The 26,207-nt window shown below is 36.7% G+C and overlaps 1 protein-coding gene across 13 annotated transcripts in view; it reads right to left on the bottom strand.

Moving 5' to 3' along the window:
• The window catches only part of LOC128811770 (uncharacterized), a 499,902-nt gene that overhangs the window by 459,960 nt on the left and 13,735 nt on the right, over nt 1-26,207 (bottom strand). For 12 of the 13 annotated variants that reach the window (XR_008438457.1, XR_008438456.1, XR_008438459.1 and 9 more), the window contains one exon: nt 6,876-6,952. The gene's annotated coding sequence lies outside the window, so the exon portion shown is untranslated. Of the gene's footprint in view, nt 1-6,875; nt 6,953-24,717; nt 25,037-26,207 lie in introns of those variants that run through there. The other variant, XR_008438475.1, reaches the window with a different exon arrangement.

Raw genomic sequence — 26,207 nt, 5'->3', positions numbered from 1 at the left:
AATCATACACCATCTGGGAAAGAATTAGAATGCCTACCCACTCCTCAATGACCACAGTTTTTGGGGGTTATTGTGGTGGGAATATTATTTAAATTAAAAATATGAACAAGTTAAAAATATTTTGTTTCACAATACATTTCATTGCTATCATTTTTCTACTAACATGAAGTGCTAAACGGAAGTCCTTTCATACCTGACTTGCTTGTTCTATTTCAAAATTCAGCTAGTAAATTTATTTCTATCTGTACACTTTAAGAAATACGTTTTGAATGAAAAAATACCCTTTTTAAGTCTGCCTTTCTCTCATCTCCAATTTTGTTAATTCTAGCTGTTTGTTACAGCACAGCTGTAGTGCAGTACAAGCATGGGGGGATGGGGGGGAAGGGAAGGCTTTGGAAAGGGCATGTGGTTCAAGGTTAAGATGAGATAAAGCCATAACTTGCTTTAGACTTATCTATGTCTCATCTCAGCTGTGCGATATGACCCTCTCTTCTTGCTGAGCTGCACTATCTCATGCTGATACTGTGTATCAGCTGACAGACTTCCTGAGCTTTATTCTTGCCACTGTGATTTCAAAAGGTGACTACAATAAAGTATGGACAAGCATTTAGCAGACTGAAGGAAATTTGGAAATAAGTTTTATAGTAATGTGTTTCACAACCATTAGTCAGCTAAACCTGCAGCTTGTAAGAAGATATTTATAATTATTGTCAGTGAAATTAAGGTTTCATTAATTTCCAGTTCATTCTTAACTGTGTCTTGCTATTTTTATGTTAATTCAGACTATTTTAAATATACTCAGCCGTTTGAAGTGCCCAATGGAACATTTTCAAAAGTAACCAATTCGAGAAACAACAGGAGCAAAAGTTAAGTTAGGAATAATCTGAAGCAGAAAACAACTGTAGGGTCTTTATTTTAGGGAGCCAAACACTGTCTTAAGCACAGGAAATGGCTATAAAATGCAGAGCAGGTTTTGAGAAGATTTCAGCTGAATTCTGGAAGTACTAGGTAGTAATATTAGCCAAGCCAGCAAATATCAAGAGGCTTTCAAAGGTTTCGGCTTTGGCCCACTTCAGTGCAAAAGCCATTATGTTGATTTTAGAATACTTTTGTCTTCTTGCATTACAGAAGCAGCAAACAGTTCTCTACCATTAAACACTGGTCAGACCTTTAAGCTTCAGCTGCCGTGAGTCCAGAGATGCTCACATCTGGTTTTATGCTTCAGTGACCACTGAGTCTCAGTAAAATAAGTTAATAGCTTGGATTTTGATCCTGTTTTGCTCTTGTGCCATAACAATTAAAAGAAAGAGTTGTCGTCTGTCTCTCACCAACCATTCTAAAATGTCTTCTGACAAGAACATGTGTTTATTTACGAGAACAGCTTTAAATTTTGTGTTCAGAACAAAGGACACTACATTTACAAGTAAATTCCACTTACTTGTTTCTGCAGCATCCATACCTGACATACTTTGTCAGAGATTCTGATTTATAAATCTTAAATTTGTAGCAGATAACCATGGGGCCAGAAATACCATAACTGTAAAATATTTGCTCCTGATTTGTTTTATTCAATTTCTATTATTAAGCCTTATTAAAGAACAACTGGACATTCATTACAAATGTTATGCAAAATGCAAAATGCAAAATGTATAGGTTTGGTTACTCCACTATGTTTTTGATAGCAAAATTAAATTTTCCTAAAACAAGGCTGAAAATCATTCATGGACTATTCCCTGCTCTGTTTTTTATTCAGCATCTAAATATTCAAGGCAAACCAAAGCTTAACTCCACATATTATGAAAACTACCATTTAAAATTTATGTTTAAAATTACCTATTAAACTTCTCTTCTAAACCTCAGTTGAGATATCAGTTGCTTAAATATATTCATCACATTTAGCAGAATCCTATCATCTCTCCTCTTCCTATTTAATTAAGAATTACTTTTGCCTGCCACAGGAGAATCAGAAGAGCTTTCTTTTGAGTTATTCAGAAAGTGGTAAAATAACACATGCAGATACAGCAGCTGACAACATAAGCAGGGTCAGTATTAGGACAAACCGGCCAAAAAGAGCAGCTTTTGGCATAATTTTAATCAGTCCTTGGGTACATGAAATGTCATGGAGTTTCATATGAAATGAAATTATCCTTTTCTCTTAGCTTATTTTTGTTCCAACTAATCCTCTAACTCTTTATTAAACATTATCTTTACCATCTGCTCTGGGTGAATGTTCAACACCTTGCAGAAGAACTCTGGGCTGATTGGTTTTTATGGGCAACATGATCTGAGTTTTATGCACATACTTAGGATTATGTCAAGGACAAAGAGGATGAATAATCCATTAACTATAATAAGCAGGAACCCGTATCAGTGAAGCTCAAACATGTGTTATGTTTCAAAAGCAAAAGATGAATTAGAGATATGTGGATCATAAAATACACATAACCCAGGACCCTCTCTATACCAGAACATCATTTCCATACATACATACTCCACTAAACAGCATTCCTGAAAGTGACATTTCATTCTTGATGAATCAGACTTTATAGTGCTGAAATGGAATTATCAGGCCTACAATATGCAAAGAAGTAGCTCTGCTGAATTGGGCATTTCTTCTAAGGTGGAACAGATGGTAGCAAAATGTCTGCCCTGTGCATAGGTCTTTCAACCACACCTATATGGTCAATAACAGAACTTCACTCTAGTTTCATACTTTCAGTAAGCCTCTAAAATAAATCATCAAGGAAGTGCTGCTGTTTAAAGTGACAATTTAAAAATTTACACTTAAAAAAGTAATTGTCAAAAGTTAGTCAAATGTTGCTATCAATTAGATCCAGTTATTGCTTCCACTCTTTGATTACCACAAACACTAAAATAACATTACCACTATTAATTATGATATTTAGTGTAATGTGTATCAGCCCACCAAGACTGCAATTGCCTCAAAACACATAATTGTAAGAGTTTGATTCCTTGCTTGCAATAGTTCATGCAATTACTCACCTTTTTCACCTTTCCACATCTTCTGCAATAATTTGTCTTCCTCTGGCTAACCTTTCAGACCAAAGTATTTACCTTTTCTTCCACTATAAAGGTTTATGATCCCAAAATGAACAACAATTATGATGGTATTTGATAAGAGCATATTATCAACAGAAAATATCTGGACAATAAGTCTTTACTAATCTCCATTGGTGTAGAAGATTTGCACCATATATCCTTGCAGTATGCTCTAAGGCCCAATGACTGACTACTCTTCTAAACAATTTCAGCAACTTGTTGACAATTATTCAACTCACAGTGAGCAGTATTCTTCACTGCTGTATCATTCCATACATGAAGGGAAGGATCAAGGTTCTCCACTGGTGTAAGTTGTATGAATTCTGTTGATTTCAATAGAACTGTGCTGATTTGAATCAATGGTGTGATCTATACACTTTCAGAATCAGTGAAACAGTAAGGACTTTGAGAGAGATTGTCATTACTAGGTACTGGATATGCTGCTAAAGACTATGAGAATTGTCCACCTGAGAGCTTTGACTGGCAACAGAAGGCTGTATTAAATCCCAGTATTCAAACCTCAGTACTACACATGCTTTTTCTGACCAGGCACCTTGACTTCTTTACCTGTTCCTGTAGTACACACTAGGGCCAAAACAAGCTTAGAAGCAAATCACAGAAACCATGCTTCATGAACCATGCTCCAGACCACTTCCCTCATAGCTCACTGGATTAAAAGGAGATCAGATTAGACTTGAGATCATTTACTGTATGGGGACCTGCTCAAGTTGCTTACCCTAATCTAAATCTCAAGTGTGCTAAGCAACAGATGAAAAGCTACACAATAATTGCATAGCTCAGGTGCTTGGTAAACTTACTTTCCTATACTTCCAGACTAGTGACCAGCTTAGAAACAAAACCTAGTAATAAATAAAAAGTAATACAGCTGAAAGAGCCCAAAATAGTATTACACTAAACTTCAAACAATAACCTAGCATCTTCCTCTCCAATTCCTCCAGGCATGGGCAGCATTCAGTGATAGTCATAGGTGGGCAAGGAAGGATCCAGTATGTTTATGTCACAGAATTTCCCATGTAAATAATTAGCTGCTTAACACACACCCAAGAGCTCTTCCTAGACTGACAAGTCTTTGTGAATCTCCCAGTTCAGAATACAAACTTCATTACTAAATGAAAGAATAAACATATACATAATATTCAGAGTAAATATCATCTAAGACAGGATATTACTATTCTTAAATAGACAGAAAAATGGGTTCCAAATACTCAAGTGCAGTCAGAGGTCTGGGCCACTCGGCAGAACACATCCCTATCAGCTCCCATCCTAAACACTGAATTTCAAAGACTCTTCAAAAGTACAGAAGGGAGTTACTTTTTTATGGTTAATGCTTTCATTAAACCTCTTTTTATGAAAGTAAATTAAAGTTACTTTCCAGTGCAAATTTTCAACCCAATGGAAATTTTAAAACAAAAGATAAATGTAGTGTTCATATTTATGTAGAAAGTGTCTCTCTCCTCCCTAAATCTTATTACATACATACATGTGTGATTTAGCTGAGGTAGAAGGACAGTGAGAGATGAAGAAAAATCTTCTCTAAAATAACACCTTTGAAATTATAAAAAGAGGAAAGCAGAGGAGTTATATAAAGTGTTAAAGGGTAATAAAGATTTTATATATATCTTAACTGTTAGCATGAGTAATACACAAAATGGATTTGTTTTAGGTTACCAGCTTTTATCCAGATTATCCAGACTATCAGCATCTGGTTTAAGTCCCCAGTGTAACCATCTGTAGTAATGTCACATGAAGGATTAGCCTTATCTGACATTTGTAATGAATATATGGATGGAAGAAGAGGAAGGAGTGTGACATAGAGTACAATTGTTAAACCTTAAAATCAGGTGAAACCACGTCTTTATTTGCTGATTCTAACATGGGGATTTTTTACTTTTCAAATGTTAGCATATGTATTAAAAAACAACACATCCTCATTGATTTTTTTAAAGAAAAACTGGCAAACTGAGAAAAAATATTTTTATATTTGACCTTTTAAACATAATTAGAATATTAAATAAAAATAAAGCCTACTTCACCATGTTCAGTTATGACAGATGGGTATGATCACAAAAACATCAAAGGTAGGCTTATCCTAATCCTGTAAAGTGGTAAGTGCCTCCTGAAAGGTCCTGAGTGCCTTCTAATCCTACTGAGGAAAGGCTGCAAGTGCATCAAGAGGTAATGGGAGCAAGTAACAGAGGTAATAGTGAGCTTTCCTGCCACATGAGGAACAGTCTGTATTAAAAAGATCTGATACATTAGGAAATAACCTGATTTATCTAAACACAGAAATCAGAAAGTGGGAGGATGTGTGTTTATTCTCCGCTCTCTGTTAGTTAGTCCCACATCATGCAGCCCTAATTCAGAAAACTTGGCTCTTCTTCCAAGCTTTGTTATTTGCATAAAATTGCACAGTGTCCCAGGTCAATATATTTACTCCTTAGCATCAGTGTCTTCTTTCCACAAATGGTGAAACTGAAGTGACCTCTTCTCAACAGATCATGAAGTTGTGCAAAATTGACAAGACATAAGAATCTATGACCATGATTAGTTTTAATGCATCATAATGGATGATGAAAAAGCTGGAGTTTAAAGCAGGAAGAAAAACTCAAATCCTACAAAATGTTTTGATTTGAGGGTTTCCCCTTTGGGTGCAATCAAATATTTAGGATAGGGAAAAGGAGAATAAAGGATTCTATCAACTTAAGGCAGGTACCACTACCTTTGGAAGAACAGCTGAATTGGAATGACTGCTGATCAGGTCAACTTCAAAAATAAGAGTCTTTTTATTCAAAAATGGCCAGGTGAAAGGTCTCAGTGAAGATTGGGCACTGTGTCTCGAGGCTACGTGATATGAGAACACAGTACTGCAGTGGAGTGTAGCAGCTAAACAAACAAGGTATATTGTGACAATGCCAACCACTCCTCCCCAGTTTAAAACAAGCTTTCTAAGTCACACTGCAAAAGTATCTTGTGCAAAGTCACAGATAATATCTAGTGCAGCCTGAGACCTAAGCTTCAGCCAGTTTTATCTCATCACAATGAAACTCTAGAATGTTCCCACTGGTCATACAAGACATGGATATCTTATTTCCTTTGGTGAAACGGACACAATTAATAGCTGATATTTTAAAAAAGCTTCTTCATATGTGTATTATTAGATGTCACATGTCCATGAAGCTCAAGCTTAGAGTGTTTTTCAAGTATCCAGATACCTGTTACCAGGCAGAGTGTCACTAATGCCTACATTTTATAAATTTGCATGAGACATTTTTATAACACATGCTGTATTGGCACCATTGCCCAATACTGCATGCAATTACTTTGTTGTTGCTGTTGTTGCTGAGGGCCAAGCTCTAACAAATTAAATTTAGAGAAGGGAAATAGGCTTATATGCAAATGGAATTAAATGCTGACACAAGGATAAAACAGCCCTGGATTTAGACAGGGCTCTCCCCCTGACTTTTTAACCAATCATTAGATTTAAATTGAACAGACAGATTCATCTTTGATTTAACTCCACTGTAATCAATGGAACTGCAGCAGGGATGAACCCGAAGCAATATGTTTTTGACAGGTTTTATACAGTGGCTATCCAGAATGAAGTAGATGAAACAGATTTTTTTTTTTTTTGGCTTATAATTTATGAAATTATTTCACCACCCCCAAATCCCTACATCAAGGAAATTAGTTGGTGCATAAAAATGGATAAAGTAGGCAGTTGCATGCCAAATACCAACTGCTGGCCACAGGCTCTGTACCCAAATATGCAAAGCCAAAATATTTATCTGACTTACCTGTGATCCAGACCAAGCTCCCTAATGGTGTCAGTACAGCTGGATAATTGCACAGTTTCTCCTCAATGTCACTTCAGCTGCATAAAAAGAATGAAGTACATTTACTATATAATATTAATATCACATATAAATAATGGCTGAACTCAGAAAATTATGTTCTTTGGTGATCTATAGAAGTCCTAGGAGGAATAATTGATGGTTGATCTGATCATTGCATTATACGAGAAATGTGTTTCAGTAAACTTTTAGAACCCTTGGTTGCATTTTGTGCCTTTGTTACATGACTGCTCCTAGACATTGCTTCCTCCCTTCTCTGTCTCCACTGGCACATCTTGTGGGAAGTATAAATTGTTTATCAAAATACGTAATAAATTAATGTAGGACCAAAGGACTCTGACAACATGCACTGTATATGGAGCTAATGAGAACTAGGGACTATTGCTCGAACCAATCTGACAAACCCTGATTTTTTTGGCACCTGTTTTTTCAGCATCAACTCCTCTTCATTCTTCTCTCCCTTCCTAGTTTTCTATTGCTTCTTTTCAGCTGAGAGCTCACTGCTTATTCATGGTCTCATTTTTTGGTTTTGAGGATTCTTTATTCAATGGGAAGTTCAGAGGTATAACAGTTTGTTATTCCACACAGCCACTTCTGTGTACTAAAGCCACCAAATGATACAGAGAACTTCTGTATGGATGTTTATAGCTTTACCCTTCTTGTGTCACAGTTTCCACTCTTACAGTGTTTTTCCCCACAAAATGTTTTAGCTTCTTCTTCACTGTATGTGTACATGTAATGCTATTTTTGGTAACTGCTAATGGTTAACCAACTATCCATGAGGAATCATAACAGACTTCCTGCTGGCTCCTATGGCAGGGTCACCATCAGCCAGAGTTTGCAGATTATCTTCTTGAAATATTAGAGTAGGACAGTGCTTTTTACTTGGAGGTCCACAACTGGTCACTAAGATAAGTGTATTGTCAAGAAGCAAGTCCATGCATCAAACATTCATTAACTGCTGCAGTAGAGATGTCCTCAGCTGGCAGAGTAGCCTTGGGACTATAGGTACTCTAGGCAAAGACAGCAAAGTAGACCAATTTCAAAAAGCAAAAATATATTTCCAATACCAATTTATTGGTATTATAACCACATTATTACCAATTTATTTCCAAAATACCACTTCCAAAGCAAACTCAATTGAGATCAAACAGCCCTAGGGAAATATGTATTTCCTTTATATATCTTGTCTTACCTACATAAAAACAAGAGGTAGGAATCTAACAAGGCCTAGCATTGAACTTACATTAAAGGGATTACTGATCTTTGTTTATATTTGCTGTTCTGTGGCAAATAAGTAGGGATATAGCAAAACAGAGATTATCGGTACTGCTATACTAAATGGAAGTGCTTGAATCAGGTCTAAAGCACATACAAACTTAGCTTCCTTTTCTCAAATATATGTATTTCCTCCAAAAGCACAAAGTAGGTATTTGTTGCACCAGCATTTTGCTCGCAAGAGATTTTTGCAAGTATAATCAGAATTACTTTGGCAACATGCAGTCCTGTGAAAATACGTACAACAGAGAGAATTACGGTGGCATCATATATTTTAATGCAAAACTAGTTTAAACAAAAGTTATGAAGATATAAGTCAATAAAAAGTGTGGAAAGCAACTGCTTTTATAATACACATACAGCTTTAAAGAGAAAGAAAAGATACTACCTTTACAAGTATGTCCGTGTATAACATATAGGAAAATTAAGATTTTTCATTTCAGCTACTGATAGTTTCCAGAACATAAAGCATGAAAGTCTGAGTACTCCCTTTTTCCAAGCAGTAAAGGTCTCAAGTTTTTACCCCATTCATATTTGTTATCACGTTCCCATCATTTGTATTTCATTGATTTCAAAGCATAGAAAATGGTCCATCAAAATAATGTTTTTTATACGTTACAAACTGTATAACAATTCTTCTACAATTTTCACCTTGGAAACTACAGTAATTTTCAAGTAATACAACTTCATGCTTGCTTTCTGAAGATCTAATTCTAAACATTTCACTCTGTTCAGTTATCTGGTGGTACCACACTCAACAGCATTCATTCTTCATATGTGAAAAAAGCAGATTTAGAGGTGGTAACTGATATTTGCATGAATTCAGGAATCTAAGCAAAACTAAGATAGTGGATGTCTGCTCATTAACAAGTCAAATTGGCATTCAGCTGCCCCTTTAAATATTTCTAATATTAGCAAGAAAGTTTTCAACTCAAACATTTATAAGCATGATTTATTTTCCTAATCTTTCAGCCTCTAACTTTAACTGCTTGCCTTCAAACTTTAAAATACGTGGTCTGTTAATTTTTAACTCTTTCTTCAATCCAGCTTTGAATTTCTTCTTTTTGCCTTCCAAAATACCTGAATTGATCTGTGGTTGCAAGAATATGATTCTCTGTGTGTTTCTTGTGTCTGCAAAGAATCACTTTCAAATCCAGTTAGAGAATTCAATCTGAAGGGAGGCTGTCCATAAAATCAGTTAATCAATTCATGAACATACTATAGGGTTTTATGCTGAAATAATAAGAAACTTATTTAGTACTCTTTAAAAAGCTTTTGAGTCCTGTGGGTACCCGGCTGCTGCACGAGGAGGGCTCTCTTTGCCCTGGAGCCCCCACCGGGCTGTGAGCGCACACCCTGAGAACGCCAGGGCGGCTGCCTCTGCCCGGCACCGCCAGTGCAAGAGCCGGCTCAGCCACAGCTGCGGGAATGGCCTGCTAAACCTCAGCTGGGGAAGAGCTGAGCCACTAAACCTCAGCTGGGGAAGAGCTGAGCCGGCTAAACCTCAGCTGCCAACGGTGCACAGCTCTCGCACGGACTAATAGGCTCTCCCATCTTCTACTAGGAACACTCCCTCTTCATTTTTCCCCAATGCTAGAAGTTTATGAGTCATTTATCCAAACTAAACGATGTTCCTAAAGAAAGTTTCATATTCCTTTGGGAAGAAAGTAGTAAAATGGAAAGTTGGAGAAGAATCTCATTCATGGGAAAATACCCACAACAGAGAGAGAAAGAACAAATGGTGGTAAAAGGAATCAACCAAACGCAGAATCTGAGAGAACTTTCAGAGAGAAGAATTTTACCACTCCTAATATGATTGAATATCCATCTTGCAAATGAACAGTCCAAACAGTGGGGGGAAAAATTAGTAACAATTTCAGATCAAATTGAAATGAACCATTGGATGGCACTGAACTGTGAAACAGGAGAATTTGGATTCTTCTTGCAGAGCTGTATCTGACTTGTTATGAAATCTCATTTGCTATCCTGTCTCCCTCAGTATCCTCCATTCCCTTTCTCAACTCTGGTGATTTACAGAAGTTATGGACCAGTTCTCACTGTGGACACATCTATGCTAAAATCAGAAGAGTGACAGAGGGGGGTGAACGAAAACATTCTCAGACTAGCTGTACTGTCACTGGTCTGATCAACAGACTTTAGTTGTCCCAATAAGTATCCATTATGTCTTTCAGCTCTGCATCCTGTGCTGTAGTCCATGTTTCCTGTCAAAGGTCCTTGATAAAGTTTCTTTCAGCCATGCCTACCAGTCCTTTCACTCCCACCACTTACATACAGTGTGCAATAGTGATTTTGAATAGGTGACACCTGGATCTCAATGGGCTCTCTTAAGCACTACTTTATAATACATAAAACTAGGTGCTGCTGAAATACAAGCAACTTTCTTGCACTGATGATTTGTTACTGGACTAGCCCTGCTTTTCACCCAGTTTGCTTCTAAAAAGCATTTCCTGCAAGTCTGGGTAATTCATGCCCCCTCTGCCTGGAGCGTAGACCCCTGCAGTTGTTGCACTGAGCAGTCCCAGCTGGTGCAAGCCCTCTGCACCAGGCTCTGCAGCCAGACACCCTCAAAATGCACCAGGGAGCAGATGCGTTGCCTCCTCCTGCAAGCACTGCAACAGCCCCTGCACGGGTGGTTGCTTAATGCCAACAGTATGATGCGTATTTCCTGTGCTGAAGGAAATTGCATCTTTCAGGAATTGCATCAGGCTCTGGCAAAAAAATAAAACAGCTAGGGAGAACATATTTCAATATGAGTGAGCTAATTATAATTTTGGCTCCTAAAGCTTTTTAACAGCCAACATATAAAGTCCAGCTGGCATGTCCTTCCTTCTGCCTGAAGGAAAAAATCCCAATTTATAGCATAATCAAAAATCATGTTTCTATATTTTTGGGGTTTTTTTAAGTTACTGCCAATACATCAGCCTATGGAAAAGCCTCAGATTGCTTTCCAAGTGATGGAGTGCCAGGAAGAAAAAGTTTCAATGTATACACATTTTACTGCCTTTACACTGGTTTAAAAAGCGCACAAGATTGCCTGGCTGGAAGTAAGGGAAAAGAAGGAATTTGTGAATCACGTAGCCGTGTGCAAGTAAGGGACCATTGTTAATTTTCAGATTGTCATAAAGCCACTGGTGAATTTGAGACAGTTCAAAACCAGTTACAATAGAAGAGGGGATTGGGCAATCTGCTGAAATGAAATCCAGCACAGAAACAAAATCTTGCAAGAACCCAGCACTGAAGTATGCTGTGAGAATAAAAAATATATGAGCAAGTGCACAGGTATAGTCTTTTAAAGACCAATGTTATTTGGTATGAAGGCAGAGGGTGTTGCACAGCTCTGAACACAGGCTTGCTAAGTATACAGGCTCTTACTTTTTTCAGTCAATTATACTCTGAAAACTTTGAAACTACCACAGATGTACAGGGAAGCAGCTGTATTGATTTTCACTCACTATACCCATAGTAATAAATCAATCAATATCTCTCAGAAAAATACTATAGCACTACTTGCCCTGAAACAGCATTTTGAGTATGTACCTGCAAAGGCAGATAAATTTTTCTATATCTCATAACTAAAACACTGCATCACAAATAGCAGTTTGCAATGATCAAAACAGCATTTATATGTCTATTTTAAAGTGATGTTTCTTTAGAATTATAATTATGATTTTGATTACTTATGCATCAACGTAAACTAAATGAAACATATTCTAGCTTGTATTGAAAAAAAATATAAGTGATCAAATCTACAAACTTTATTAAAATGCAAAACTCTTATATGATCAACAACATAGATTTCAGCATGACTCTTTTTGTCTGTAACAAGTTTGTGTAGTAACCCTAACTGAATTAAAGCCCAGGAATGTGATCTTGATTGGTAATCTTGCAAACCAAGGATAGGGAACCATATTTACTCTTCAACTGATAGTCACCTTGCGGGATCCGTAGCACATAAGTCTAAAACGTAACATGTACTCAGTTTCTGAGACTGGAAGTTGAATAGGGTACACCTCCTGCATTCTGTGGTGCATTGTGACTTGAATGCAATTTTCTATGCCATACTCATCCACTCTACATTTGTATGCTCAGGTATTCAAATTCCTTCAGTCTAAGTCAATGCTTGTCCAAGCCAAGCTGTCTAACAGCAGAATCTAGATGCAGGACTTTAGGTGTCTGAAGAAACAGCCAATTTCAGCAATTTTTTCCAGTTGCAGAAATTCTTTCAGTAGTTAAACAATGTGCAACCTTAAAGCATGCTTTGGATGGAAATGAAGGCAAAATGGAAACCTGCCTCCACACCTTGCCTGTTATTTCAGCCTTTATAACACCAAACCCTTCAACTGCTCCTGGTGCCTCTCCTCAGCATGCATTATCTTATTACACTATAAAGGATGTAGTTTAAGTACCAATATTTTATGATTTCCTAGTTCAGTCTGTGACAATTGTGAAGCACCCATCAGTCTCCCAGTACTAATAGCTAGTTATTTACTAGCAACCACATCCAAAACCCTGATTTTCCCTCAGGACCCCTGAGGATTTTCCTGTCTTATCAGTTAAATACAAAATTCCACACATCTTTATACCTTGTCTATATGGGTATCTTAACTACACATCCTTCAGAGGTAATTTGGGTTGTATTAGCTCTTGAGGAGATGATGCCAGTCTTCAGGGGCTGCAGGGATTGCCAGGATCCATTTCTTGGGGCTGGGGCAGGTGAGGCAATGTCCTTGCTTGCAGCAGTGAGCTCACATTATATCTGGTGAAGACAGTACTCATCATCCTGGACACCATAACAGTAGACCATAACACCATAATCAGTAGACTGAGGGAGGAGAAACTCATCACTTGTTAGACCACATCTATAACAGCGTATTTGGGGTTGGGATCTCTACCACTCAAAAGACACAGGTAAACTGGTGTGTCACCAACACTGTCAGGGACAGAATATACATATGTAGCTCCAGAATATATTTATACATCCAGAATACTTATATTATTCAGATCAGCAAAAATCCAAGTTTTCAACTGGCTCAAAACTTGCAAAAGCTGGAATTAGAAATTAAATTAAATGTGGAATCCCTTTCCTTAGGGCAACTTTTTCACAAGATCTGTGTAAAATTTATAGATCATTGCTTATACAAATCAACAGTCTACATTCCTGTGAAAAAAGTTTTCAATATTTTTCTCATTTATATATATATATACAAAGATAGACAGAATACACACAAATACACACAGATATATTTATATATATATTTATATATATATATATATATATAAACAAGCATTTCTTGACTCAGTTGGTTGTGTGCTCAAAAAACACCCAGGTGATATACTTGATGTATATTTTCATATCTTTCCCTTTTTATTTAGCTACTTCTAGGAATAGGATATTGGGCTAGACAAACCTTTAATGTGATTCAATATGAAAGTTTTTATAAAGATTATTTTCAACTGTTTCAGCAACATGTTAAGTTTACTACTCCAAATATCCACAAAGCATAATTGAAAAGAATCCAAATAATTTAGAGGGGTTTGGATTAGCTCCTGCTTTCCATAAAGAAAGTATGAGATTCGGGAGAGTGGAAGACAAGATGAGCCACATGAGAATCAATCTGCAGCCATGGTCCACAAAAGTCTGAGAACTACCAAATCACTAAGTAGTCAAAATTGTGTGCAAAATATGAATAAAATATTGATTTCATTAAAAATGTTAAGGACTACTTAATTCAACAACATTTTATATGTTTGCATATTTATTTCAAAATTTGCATATCTGTTTGCATATATCTTGTAAAGCTGAACGTTAATTATACTTTAAAATCATGTATAAATTGTAACCAAGAATGTTGTATGAATTTTTGAAATAAGAGACGCTCAAGTACCATTAATTATAAACTGCCATTTAAAGCACACTGAAGCAGACCTCATATTGAAAAAATATTGAGCCCTTGACAAATAAAAAAGGCAGCAAGAGTTATTAACTGGTCTAGCTGATTAAATGGTATCTCCTACAAGCATAGCATAGATTTTTTTTTCCCCCTCTTTCTCCCTCCAGACCTTTCTCCCTTCTGGGTTTCTTTTACTTTAAAGTGACACATGACAATTTGCTGGCCAAGGTAAAATTGCTATAAAGACCACATGATTCACTGGTTTATAGTTTCTGTTTAGGCCAATTCTGTTTTTGAATCTTTATTCATGTAGAACTGACAGTAATATAAAACAATAGACAAAACTTCATGAGTTACTTTAGTGGACTAATGTCAAATGAGGTGAGTGGAATTAGTGAACACTAATTAGATATGTGAAATGATTCTGAGCAATTTAAAAAGAAAGATCAAATTTCAAGCAGCTTCCAAAAACCTAGATTTGCTAAATATACAAGGCATATTGACCTGACTATCACTTAATGTGGCAATTGGAGACAGTCAAAATTCTAATAGCTTTAGATATAAATCCAAGGTCAGCTATCCCAATAATCACTGAGAGCCAGGAGTTTCCTAAAAAATGTTCCTTAAGAATATTGCAAAAGTATTATTTGCTCTTGTTAATTTTGAGAAGATGCATTGAAGAGCCATTAATAGTTAAGGAAAATAATTCAAATGTACAGCTTGCATAGAGAAGGCTCCACAAGTTTATTAGTGCAAATCAGTGTTGTTGCCCTTAAGTTACCTATCTCTGCAACAGGCTGTTCCCTGAAGAGAGGACAGCAGAAAGGTAAAAGTCCCCACCTCTCTCTAGTCAATCCAAACCCGATATCTTAATTTACATGAACAATGAAGCTGAATTTGCATTAATCCATCAGGCTGAAAAGTATATAAGCAGAGACGAGAACTCACCTATCTTGTTATGCTAGCTTTGCCTCAGGGGTGGTAACATCAGTGCAAGTTGCAGACTGACAGCCAGGAGCAGTGAAGTCTCAAACTTCTGCATGTGTTATGCAAATGGGACCATGTCCATCAGCTTTAGTGATGTTGCATTATAGACTGAATTTGGCCTGCATAGGTCTGGCCTAACATTGGTATGTTATCAGCTATTTACAGTCCTTGGTCAAGCAAGGGAACCTTTTCATATCTATGGAAGCTTTTTGCCTGATCTGTATTTCCCATTAGAAATACAGACTACAGTGAGAGGGAGAGCCAAGAGAGGCACTATGGAAATACAGTTCTGTGGTTGTCTCTATTTGAAGTGTGATTGCAGGAAAATAGCCACAGAGCAGCCACCTCAGAGACATAAACCTCTCATTTAATCCTGTCTTCTGAGAGACACCTATTCTGTCTGCACGACAGAAGTGGTGGTTCATTAGAGGGCATGCATACTCTAGCAGAGGCCCACTCTTAACATTCTTCCACCATGCAAACACTGTTCACACTTGCAGAGCTGAGTTAGATGTGCACTAAACTTTAATAGCTGTAGATTCATAGTATAACATGTCAGTGGTAAAAAATCCTGGCCAATTTTCTTCCTCTCTGTAGGAAAATAATGTGAAACCCTATGAGTTCTGACTTCTGATTTTTCAAGATTTCCTAATATTTTTGATTTTCCTTTCCCTTTTCACAAAACAGTCTGCAAAGGAAATAAATGCTGCAATTCCTGTGACCCTTCATAACATCACACATCATTACTTCCAACAGTAACTGATTCTCAGGCTTGGTTCTTTCTCCTGTATCAGTGTAGAACAGAGAACTTAAAGTAGCAACCGGCACAACTGTATAGAGCAGGGAACTTCCCCAATGGCTAAAAATGCAATGAGTAAGTTACCAGCAGCCATTTGATGCTTTTCTTCCAATGTCCACATCCTTCACCTACAACCATGGAACATTTATTTTGAAAAGAGGGGAAAGAAAAAAAGGTGCTTCTGTTTCTTGAAACTAAGACATTGCTACAGCTGTAATTTTCCATTCTAATGAGGATCTATAGCAAATGAATTACTAAAGCACTAGACAGGCACCAAATAGTTCTCCCTCCTGATTGATTACACTCTAAGGCAACAAAACCTCATGGTTGAGCCACTAATGAGTCTTAGATAACCCATCTGTTTGTAATAGGAGCATGCTATTGTAGTGCCTGTAACAGAAGGACTTTGTATTGATATTTTGTTACAGAAGGGTCTAGAACTAGATTTTTTTTAAGAATAGGGATCCAAACAAAGATCTTTGTAGTAAAAATGTCGATTGCAGGGATAAGCCAAAATCTTGACTCAGTGTTATGCACTCAAACTTGTATGACTATAAGTATTTGAGTCAAGTTCTTTTGCTGAGCTTTCATGACCAAAGTTATCTATTTAGCTAAAGGCAGAAGTAATTTGGCTGCCTTAAACACATGACTTAAACACATGCTAAACTAATACAGCTTAAACTTCAATTTCCGCTGTTCCTTTATAATGGTTTGCTACTTTGACAAAACAGCAATTGTATTAGATTTAGGCCTCAGTAACTAAATAGTAGGTGGTAGTTGAATTAGTTAATAACAGTTCAGAAATGTTAATATAGCAATTCATAGTTTGGGTCATCTTTGTTTAATTTTAGTGCAGGTAGGTAGTTCAGTAATGTTTGACAATAATCATTGTAGTTCGGCATATTCAATACTTGCAAGATTAATACATGTAAACTATTGTCTTACATATTTTTCTTGATTTTTCAAGTCTAAGAATCTTCTGAAGTGTTTTATCAGCAAATTCATTTCTTAATTGAAAGTAGTATATACAAAATATATATAAAGATGCACCCATCAATTCTTTATTTATGCAAAAACTACGAATAACAGTGTAGTTGTTGGAGATTTTCATATGCAGCATGCTTCAGATAACTGCTTTAAAATGGATGACCTGATAAATGTACTAATTCCTTACTACTAAGCAGCCTATTATCAGTGTGATTCCCAAAGAGAGGCAGGCAGGCAGGCAGACAGGCAGGCAGGAAGGAAGGAAGGAAGGAAGGAAATGTAATTTTGTCCTTTTTCAAATTATAATAAAGAATAATTAATACAGAAAAAAAACCCTGTGAGAAAGTAAAAGCATTTTTTCATATAATTGCCATGCCTTGTTATTGTAGTCTTACTAATAGACCATACTCTGATCACACTTCATAAATAACTGTGCAAGAGTAAGTTCCAAATTTCACTTTTTGATCTCATTGATTTTCATTTAAAATAAAAACGCTGTACTTTTGGAAATACACCTGTAACCATTAAAATGCCAGGTAGCTGCAGCTGGAAAGGAGCTACTACCTTATGCTTTCAGGTACTCTATCATGTGTTTCCCAATCTTGGTTTCTTCAAAAAGGCAAAAAAAGACGTGGGGCCTTAAAAGACACAACATCACCTTTTGGACTTCCTACTGCAGTTGTAGCCATGAGAAAAGAGATCTCTGAACATAACAGAGATTCACAAAGGAAAAACAGGGGTTATGTCTTTTTGCTGCTTTTATACATTCTGCATAATACTAAGAGGATGTTGTTTTACAAGTTGCTTAAAAGCTTTCTTTTTGCTTTTTGAAATACAAGGGAGACCAGGTTTTGCTCAGCACTAATTGGAGGGGATGGAAAAACTGAACCTGTCAGGTTTTTTCTCACAACTGCTGTTGATTAGCAGTTGAGACATACTGAATATAGTTTTGTTATGATTGTTGTAAACTTGAAGACAGCATTTGCTGTAGTCTATTATCAATTACTCCTGCTCAGTTCTGTATACTCTGCTTGAGGAAGAATAATACATAGACAGCTTGTGGTGACAGTCTACCTTTTCATGCACTCTTACATGCATAGAAAACTGTAAGACAACAACACCTCTTTTAATAATGTCAGGAACGAAAGTCTCTAATCTTCAGTAGCTTGATTTTTGCAACTACCAGGCTAATCTACTGTTACAATACTACTTCATCCTCAAAAGTGTTGTTCTGTGTGTAAGAAGTGATGTCAGCATTGAAAAGGAAGGGCTGTATGACCATTTTAACAACCCTATCACCCACTTCCTAGCCAAGTGACACTTTTTTAATGGTTAAAGAAACTCTCACAGCAGAGCCTGTCCAAAATCAAGTAAGTGCAGTTAAGTGTATCACATGAAATATTTAATTTTGTGTAGCTTTGGAGTTTTTAAACTGGCCATGTATTTCCCTCTAACATGACATTAAAATGAGACTTACGGAGAGAGAGAAAGGGAGAGAAAGGGAGAATATGGGCAAGATAAATCATTCATTAACTGGATACATCAAAACTCCTCCTGAATGTATACAGTGTTGGCAGACTCCAAGAAATTCCTGTGGATGGATCTATGCTGAGCAATCTGATCAAGGAAGAGGTAGAATCAATGCCATCCTGTGTATATAATAGAATAAAGTCTAAGTCTTAACTACATAGAAAGAGGTTTTCCTTCTTTTCTTTCCCTATACTAAAATGTCCATTTCAATGAAGATGAAACCAAAGCTATTGGCTTATTCAAAGTTCAGTCCATTTACTAAAAGGCAGAGTTCTCTTGCTTTGAGAAGTATCTGTGCAATCTGTGACACCAGAGAAAGCACAGAGCTCTATGACACCTGAATTTGTAGGATTATTTAATTTGGCTCTAAAGTAGGAACACATCTATGCCAATCTAGCTTTCAGATGAGTTTTGCAAGCACAGCCTCTCATGTCCAAATTTGTACCAACTTAATTAACAGGAACAAAAAAATGAAAATTTCTTTAAAATTGCTTTCTTAATGCAAGACACGTTTCTAAAATGGCCAGTATACGAACTAAAATGTATCCATCCTTAGAGTAACTGCTTGGCTGAGCTGAAACCAACACACAAGGTAGCTTGAACATGGAATTCCCCCCAGCTGTATATTGAAATCCCCAGGAAACCTTTGTCTTAGCCTTGTTCGGAAAATTATTTCAGCTAGGGGGCGTTCAACTAACATATTTTCCATGGCTGCACTTCAGACATCAACCTGTTCCCGCAGCCGTGACAGCAGCCTCCTGATGAGAGCTGTAAGTGCAAAACCCTGATATCCCAGGATTTTAGATTTCTCCTTTACCCTGTAAGCAAGGGCCTCAGACTCCACTGTGAAGCTGTTGCAACACGAGTAAATAAGAATTAGTGTCTCATAAAAAACGTGCCTGCCATTTGCTCATTCTATAGGCACTCCAGTGCAGGAATACCCCGACGCTCTCCTACTGTGACTGTGACAGGGATGTGCATTATTCCAATACAATTAAGCCATAATGCACAGAACAGATTACAGCAGCAACAACTTTGCCAGTGTAAGTTCACGTTCACAAAACTCCTACTGGCATAAAGCAGAGATCATACCTCACGTCACCCCAGCTTTCCTACTTCCTACAAGTGACAGCAGCAGCATAACTACAACCTTGAATACTTATCAATGCAACTATTTTGAAATACTACATTTGGGGTATTTATGGGGGCAAAAGCTTCACATCATTTCCTGGCCACATGTCACATATGACTCCTGGACACCAGCACCTCCACTTTGCAGCCTAAGTTTCCTTGGTGGACAGAAGTCAAAGGAAGTTTCATCACATGTCCACCCACCAGGGTCTGTAAGAGAACATTTATTCCTGCCTCTTCAACGTAGGCAAGATATGAACATCAGCACCTTTTTACTGGCTTAAATAAGGGACACAGATTTCAAAGCTTTGAACCAACAAGTAAGATTAATATAGATCTATAAGCATGAGTTCAATAAGGGTAGCTAGACACTGAAGTAAGGCTAAAATTTTCCTTCAGAAACTGTCACCTCTTCTACACTGATGATTCTCTGGCATGTCATAGGCTTAGATGACTGTGTTGGGGCAGGAGGTCTGGTTAAGAAAATGCTGTATTAACCCTTCAGTCCACATTGCATGAGATTTTTTTGCTGTTATCTCCCCCTCTGTGGATGAAAAACAGACGAAAATACACATTGCAGCTGGTGACTCATTATATTAGTAGATGCCCTGTGCTAAACTCTATATATGAGAATTTCCATAATTTCATGGGTGCCTCTTTAAGAAACAAAATGAGCTGAACTTTCATTGTGCTGTGGGAAGTAACAGCACATCAGCAGTTATGGTATTACATATGGACTTTTGCTTCCTCCTGGGAGTTGTTTTCCTTAGAAGCAAAGCTGATTCCTATTTTCCACTTTGCTGATAGCTCTGTTCCTGCATAGTTTGTACTACAGTGGGAACTATTATGCACCCTTCCCTCTCCCTCCCACCCCTGCATACCTACACACTTCCTCTTTCCAGAACAAAAGCTTTTTCCAGTTACTTAAGGAATCTCACAAAATTATACTTCCTATCCTTATACAGTGATCTCAATTATTAGTTCCAAAACATACTTTTGAAGGGAAAAGTATAATTGTTACTCAGGGAAAAGTATAATTGTTACTCAGGAGCTGAGACTTAAGCCTCCATCATCTTTGTATTTAATGTTAAAATAGTCATGGGAGAAAAGCTTTTGGGGGAAGTGGGATTCCCTGCCTAGTACTGGTTGCACTACCTGTATGAAAACAATTTGATTTCAGAGGATTACTAATGCAAGGATTCCAGAATCCAAACTTACTGTAAATTCTGGTTAATTTCAGATATTCCTAGTTACTGTTGTATGGAACTACCATTTGGGATTTAGTTTACAGTCTGCAAGCAGTAATGATAGGAACTCAAGACAGGTCAGGTTACTGCAGCTTAGCTATCAGACTCCTTGAAAAATACACTGTACAACCTTTAGAAAAACAAGCTTCCAATAAACATAAGAAGCAAGTTCCAGTCTCTGATTAAGAATTCTCTTATCTCTTAGCCCTGGTTCCCAGGCTAATGAGATGACTTTGAGAAAGCTGTCTTTAAGTGTCTCCCCTTTATGCTGTCCAGAATTCTGCAGGCTGTATGGCTCATTACATGTTTCTCGTAATACTGATTTGTCTCTGCCATAAGCTGTCTCTGCTGCCTGAGTGCAGGAATGTCTCACATTAAATTAAAGGGCCAGAAGCACAGGACATTTCAAGAAGGACAATGAGGTGGCAAAGCTCACTGATTCTGCAGGGAAATTGCTTTCTTGAGGTAAGTGTTTCATGTACTCAGGAGGTCTGGAAGATGTACTTTCTGGGAGAATGTGGCTCAGTGCTGATAGGGTTGCTAATATCAACTGTATATGAGACTATTGTTATAATTTTAAAATTAAAGAGATATACAGTCAATCCTTCAGCCTTTCTGTTCCCCCAAAGTCAGTATTTTATTGTTTTTAAAGCTTTGTGTTGACACAGTGCCGACCAAAGGCAAACACTACAAAATACAAGCACAGACTCAGCATGTCACTTTGCAAAACAAAAACAGAATGGGGAAGAAGTGCTAGATGTCATGCAAAACATCTCTAGCCCTAATTAAAAAAAAAAAACAAACAAACAAAAAAACCCACAACCATTTTAGATGGAATGAATTGCCCTTAACCTAGAAAAATAAACATATTCAGAGAACTGGAAGAAAACCGGTGCCATATGCTATTACATCCAAAAAAATGCCTTAGCTAAACTGTAGCATTCTATAAATGATTGAATTTAGATTGAATGAAGAACTGCAAACACCTGAACACTGAAAATTACTGTCTTTTGTTACAATCCATAAGAAAATAGCCTAAAACTGGAGGGAGAATTTTTTTGAAATTATGATATTTTGGTACTTTGCTTACAATATTTAGCCACACACAGAGAATAGGAGTGGTCTACTTGAGATAAAGGAGTTGTGGGGCACTGGACTACAAAACACACAGGGCCACAAACTGATCTGATTAGCACAGGGCAGTGGAACAGCCTTTGATAATTAAGCCTCAGAACAGGATCAGATTAAGACCAGAGCTGCTCTTGTCAGTAACAACTTTATTAAGCAAACCATTGACATTCCCCCACATCTAAACAGAAAAGAAAAAAAAACAAAAAACACACAACCCCACGCAAAACCAAGAAAAACACCAAAACCAACAAACAACCCTTTTTATTGATTATGCCCTTCTTTTTGAAGAGTAAATTTTCAAACAGCATAGGGGAGCTTAAGTAGTACCACTGTAAGCCTAGTTCAAATTTGCAGTGAATTCAAGAAAAGAATTTTCCATTTACATTGCAGTTGGTCTCACTAGGCCAAGTTTATAAAGAGCACATCCCTGTAAACAGTCAAGTTGAAAACAATGGCCTTGGTCATACAAGTACAATTTTGTACATGTAATGTGGTAGGAAGGAAGGTGTTCAGGATACAGGGCTATTGATAACTTCTGTCACACAGAATCACCTCAGCAAAAAAGAATCAGGCTGCATATGCTAAAGGTTAAAAAAAGAGAAAATATACTTTACTGTATAACAGACAACCTAGAGTGCCTTTTGATATTTCCATATTACACAACCCCCAAAATACAGAAAACTTCACTCAGCAGTTCCAATCATCCTTCTAGCATGAAATTAAGTGTTTCATAATAATTTGTGATGGTTCTGAAACAATAAAGAAAACATGCAAATTACACCAATACAATTAAGACTTGATTATGCAACTGTTTTGCCTCCTTCGCTGTAGCAATAAGCAAGCAAATAGAGACTGAATTGAACACAATTTATAATGCAAAAGAATATTTACTTGTGTTACTGCTTCAGCTACTTAAAAGAAATAATTTTGGTAAATTATCATTAGGAGACCCTATTTAAGGTTTATATCAACGATCTTGAGACTAATTTCATCATGTTTGTGCTCCACTTCCAGATTTTCAAGACAGAATTGCTTTGCTCTCAAAAGACAGCAGAATACTTTTTACAAAATGTGTTCAATAAATTTTTAAGAGTGTCAGCATTCAATTTTGAGGATTAATATCTTGAAATAATCTTTCCTAAGTATTTCTATGTGAGAATACCTATGCATATTAGAATTTACAAGTCTTTTTTAACCTCATTACAGTCAATGGAAGTTAAGTACAGGCTTAAATGTATTCTGCTATTTTTCATCCTGAACCAGGATATTCCACTGTATTTCTGGCCAAGAAAGAACAACACTGAAAACTATGTATCAGGCAGCTTTCAGAGTACACATACAAGATATGCTATACAAATCATGGCAATCTGCTAATAAAATCAATTATTTATTTTCTCATGCTGTTGTAAAAAAAGATGCCAACAATGTTGTTTATGGGGTTGATCACAAGAAAAAGGCACCTTTTATTCAGCTACACAAAACCTAAATTTAGGAGAATGTTTCTCTTTCCTGGTTTCTTCTCAGAGCAATGGACTTTCTCACACCACTGTGGATGAGAATCCACATTTAAAATCTGATTCATTAATGGTGCTAGAAGCAGCATTAACTCATCCTCCAGCCCCTACGAGCTGTGTCAGAAGGGGTCACAGAGTGCTGGTGCTGGCCAGCAGCCAGTGACAGCATGGCGAGCAGCCAGCCATTCTGCTATGAGCTGGAGGGGGTTCCTGAGGGAATTTTAAAGTTTTTCTGTATTTCCACCTTTATTGCAGCTCAAGATCTCCTGCAGAGTTGCATGTACAGCTTATGGATACTAAAGGCTATGCTTTTATTTCACTGAATGCTTTCATAAAGAAACCAAATCAACAGCAAGATTTTCATATAGCTTCAGGAAGCTTAGGTGCATGAACTTCTTTTGGCCACATCACATCCACATCTAAGACTTTGCAGAATTGATAATTTAAGGTAATTAATGCTTTCCTTGTAAGCTGAGAAAAACAAATATAGGAATTAGTAATACTATCTTGTCTAAATTCTCTGTTTAGGAGGAAAATAATCTTCTTTGTTACAGTTTCCTGTACTTCAACATTCTTACCAATGAATTACCGGATTTGGTCCTGAAACATTCTGCAGCAAGATTTGGAAAATTTGTACATATCTTATGAAATGAAACCAAGTTACGCATGGCTTCGGAGAAAATAAAATAATTAAAGCTTGTATACAAGAAAAAGAGGCAGTATGAGTTATGGAAAAAAAAATTGTACCTCGGCATACTACATCAGTAGGCAGTATCACCAACACATCATTTTCTCATACATATTTATAAAGGTCCTTACATAAAAGCACCTGCCCACAAATGCACAACACAAAAATCCACAGTTCTTTGGGAAATGGACTTCGTATAATCTGATAGAAAAACTTTATGACGGCATGCTTGAAAATAGATTGAAAATTATTGCCCCACTTTGAACGTTTCCTGAAATGCACTGTAATATCAGTACAAAGCTGACTGCATCAATCAGGTATCTTCAGATGCTTCATTTGATTTTTCAGAGAGATGAGAAAGCAACAAAGTGACTAGACCAAGCAATTCCAGGTACTTATAGCACATTAATCAATTTGAAATGAACTCCTTTTGTCTGCTGCTGCAATGGTTTAGAAGATATTTCCTAAACAAATAGATAATACTTTCTTTTCTATTATAAGTGATCAAACTCCGAGACTTATGTAAGAATTTTTTTTAAAACCCACAACACAATACTAGTGCTTTTTTTTTTAATTTATTTAAGAGCATGCTTACAATTGTGAAATCATGGTTACAGAAGTTCAAATAAAGCTTATTTTTTAAATTCTATCTGACCTTGGATTTGACAAAAATTGTATATGGGTCAAGATTATGAAAGGGCTTTCATTACATGAAGTTATCTAAGTATTGTTCAGACTGGTTTTCAGGATGAAATACTAGCTGAAGTTTGTATTTACTTCATGTGCAATCACTTTAACCTTGCTATTTGCACAGCAGATGTCTTCTTCACAAGAGTACAGAAGCTATTGACTATAAATCTTGATAAGATAAGCTGTTCATTCCTTCCTTGTCAGAGCACTCTAAAAAGTCGCATAAAAGAAAACAATTACTGAACTGAGGCAAATACCAAACGTTGATGCTAGAGTTCTTATGGAGTCTTCTATGCAGCAGTTTCTGACCAAGTTAAAACAGCAGAATTAGAATCCTTTTTAGGAAAGTCACTATACAGAATTTGATTCATTTGTGACATTTAATTCATATGAATGCCAAGACTGCAGTTACAATTTTTCTAATTGGAACTATTCCTGAAATCTCAACAGTTAAAAGAAGATTAAATAAGCATAATAATTCAGCTACTTCCTTTATCCTTGCATCTTACCCATTCAGTCATCAGTGACACAATGTGCGGTTTTAGCAGGAATGGAAAAGCTTGTATTCCCCATCCTAGTGGGGAAGAGAGTGGCCAAGGCTGCCAACTCAACAGTTTAAATTAACAAAAGCCTCCACTGAGTGCTTTCCACTATCTCTGGAAACAGTTTTGGAAAGCAGGTTCCATCCATTTTTCTGGTTTATTGATTAAGGAAGTTTGTTCCACTTACAAAAACAACATCAAATCAACATAAGAAAGTCTGAGGGCCCCAACTTCCTATTAAGAACAGAAAGATAAGAAAAATACACAGCAGATGATATTTTGGCCATGCATGTCTTCACAATAATGGTTAAAAAAAAAAATTTGGATAAGGTGAACTGCCCTGTAGAGAAGGGAAGATTGTTCCTTCATTGGAGAGCTATTAACATGCTCTAGGAAAAGTTTCTAATTCATCCCAAAGAAGTTTGGCATTTTTTAACTTAAATTAGTGGCATTCAGGGAACTCACTGTAAGGACAAAACTATTATCGTTTTAATCTCTCTCCACAAGGTGAAACATAAAAACACCACTCCTGTTATTTCAATTGTCTTCTACAAATGAACTTTCTTGAAATACAAACCTGATTCTGCTTTTAGTTACATGATGCCAATGAGCTTATTAACAGTCAGGTTATTTCCTATTGACTTTCTGTGGGCTAACAGTTCATTGATGCTAAGCAGCAAAAGATGCTTTATGACTGAAGTCCTTTTTCTATATAGGATTTCATGCTTTGACTTACAATATTCTACAGCCTTTAGGCATCTGGGAATCTCAGAACAAACAGGAAAATTATCTGCAACCCTACCTTCAAAGATGATTTATTGGATAAAATAAAAAATAAT

The sequence above is a fragment of the Vidua macroura genome, chromosome 9 (assembly GCF_024509145.1).
Source record: "Vidua macroura isolate BioBank_ID:100142 chromosome 9, ASM2450914v1, whole genome shotgun sequence".
NCBI classification, from domain to species: Eukaryota; Metazoa; Chordata; class Aves; order Passeriformes; family Viduidae; genus Vidua; species Vidua macroura.
The sequence above is the reverse complement of the archived record's forward strand: the minus strand, read 5'-3'. Positions and strand labels throughout refer to the sequence as shown.